This window comes from Echinops telfairi, unplaced genomic scaffold, assembly GCF_000313985.2.
Source record: "Echinops telfairi isolate 266 unplaced genomic scaffold, ASM31398v2 ScPeMD7_5;HRSCAF=22, whole genome shotgun sequence".
Classification (NCBI taxonomy): Eukaryota; Metazoa; Chordata; class Mammalia; order Afrosoricida; family Tenrecidae; genus Echinops; species Echinops telfairi.
This window is the reverse complement of record NW_022103901.1, coordinates 14559121-14561307: the sequence shown is the minus strand read 5'-3', so window position 1 is coordinate 14561307 and position 2187 is coordinate 14559121. Positions and strand designations below refer to the sequence as shown.

The window sequence follows — 2187 nt, the reverse complement described above, 5'->3', positions numbered from 1 at the left end:
GGTTACATTGCCCTTGATTACGCCCTACCAGGCCTCTTACACCCTCCTCACCACTGATTTTGGATCACTTGTTGTTCCCTTGTCCCTGGGTTTGTTAACACCACTTCCTTTCCCCCATCTCCCCCTCTCTCATGTTCTCCTGGAACCATCAGTCCTGTTGTTTTCTCCTCCAGTTTGTTCATCCAGCCTCTCTTATCTAGATAGACCTGCAGAGACAATAATATGCACAAAACAAGATAGAGCAACACAAAACAATAAAATAAAAGAAAACAAAACAACAAAAACAACAAAACCCAATGACATAAAAAAGAAAAAGCCTGTAAATAGTTCAAGGTCTGTTGACCTTTAGGAGTGTTTTCTGGTGAGTGATGCCTTGCCCTGGGCCCGAAGTCTATTTTTGGTATTCCCTTGGGACTTCCTTGCTCTGCTCCCCTTGCTGTTCTGTTGCATGCCCTTAGTGTTTTGCCTCTGTGTGGTGGGGTCAGATCAGGTTCAATTCCCACATGGTGTCTCCAGTGTTGTCCCCTGTAGGGCTATGGGTCAGTGAGGGATGTCGTGTCTCATAGTTGTGTTCCACTCTCTCTTCCAGAAATCGGATTCTCACGGGGTGTCCAGGTCACTGTTGAGGGGAATCTGGTGAGAATCCGACCCATCAGAACCGCTTCCATGACTGTCAGCAAGAGCAGCAAGATGCTGTAGCACACTGACTATCGGGCGAGGCACATGCTGCAAGAATCTTGCTGCAAGATGGTTGTCTTCCTTGGAGCCTTCAAGGTGTTTGACAAGCACACGGACTCGCTCCTCTGTGCCTGCAGTGAGTTTAGGATCAAAGCAAGCAGAAAGAGAAGAGAAGCAAGTCATTGGCTGGGAGCTGCTTTGAGGAGAGAACCTAGTTTCCGCTGTCGAGAAGGCCATCGCCCAAAGATACTGACATCATCCAAGTACCACTTGCTGGCATTGCTGGAGGGCATGGGATTGGTAGGGCAGCTGGCAGAGGATTTCCAGCTGGCGTTCCAACGCCCCAAGCTCCTGCAGGACCTGTCAGTCCTGTCTGTGGAGTTGGTAGTCCGTCCCAACAGGTGATGACCTCACAACAAAGAGGCAGTATCGCAGTGGCCACACCTAGTATTCACCTGCCTGTGCAGGTCCTCCACCCGCTATGGGCCGAGGGACACCCTACCTGGCATGATGGGCCTACCTCCAGCTATGAAGCCTCCCAGGGGTCCCCTGGTGAGGATCCTCCTTGACAGGGGACTCCAATGGGCACATCCTCTCCAGGGATGGGGCCACTTCCCCCAGCGAGGTGAGGCCTCCTTTGACCCATGACCACAGAGTTAGGAAAGTAGCTCTACAGCAGCCGGGGCCCAATCTCCCAGGGCTAAGTTACCACAGACCTGTTTGTTTGTTGTGCTGTTGTTCAGCGTCTCATGGGATTGTCTGGTTTCCCTTAAAGGGCCCCAATCCCCTGGAAATGTGCCCACTGAGGCCCTAGACTCCTCAGCCCCCTGCCTGTTTCCTATAAGGCTGTACATAGTCCTTTGCTTTCTTTGTGGCCTGTGAAGCTTAGTTTGTTCTAAACTCTCCAGGGAAGATTAAAAACAAACAAACAAAACAGAAACCCCACACACAAGCAAAAAAAAACAAGAAAGAGGAAACGGTCAGAGCGGATGTCAGAAGAAACTCTGAACGTGCTTTAAACATAGAGTTGCTGAAGCAAACAGGGGAAATGGTGACGTCAAAGAGCTAAATGTAAAGCTTCAAAAGGCAGCTCAGGAAGACAGGGTAAAGCTTTGTCATCAAAGGTGCGAAGACCAGCAGGGAAGAACACGTTCAGCATGCACTTGGGGGTGTGTGTGTCAAGGCCCGAGTCTGCATATTGAAGGATTCTATGGGCAAATGTTGAATGATGCGGGATGCATCCAACTAAGATGGAAGGAATACACAGAGTAAAGAACTAGCCAACATTCCCTTTGAAGAGGTAGCCCGGGACTGAGAACCAGTAGAAAGAACTGAAGGAATGAAATTAAACTGCAATCAAAGCATTAGGCAACAAAAAAAAACCCTCCAGAAATAGATGGAATACTGTGTGAGTCTGGGTACTTTGGAGAAACAAACCCACAGAAACTCATGTATGAGAGAAAGTTTTATATAAAGGTTAACTGTGCATCAAGAAAACATCCCAACCCA

General features: G+C 48.8%; 1 pseudogene; it reads left to right on the top strand.

Annotated features, from left to right (window-relative positions):
- Window positions 1–666: 666 nt before the first annotated feature.
- LOC115873714 lies at window positions 667–1326 on the top strand (annotated as a pseudogene).
- Window positions 1327–2187: the final 861 nt, after the last annotated feature.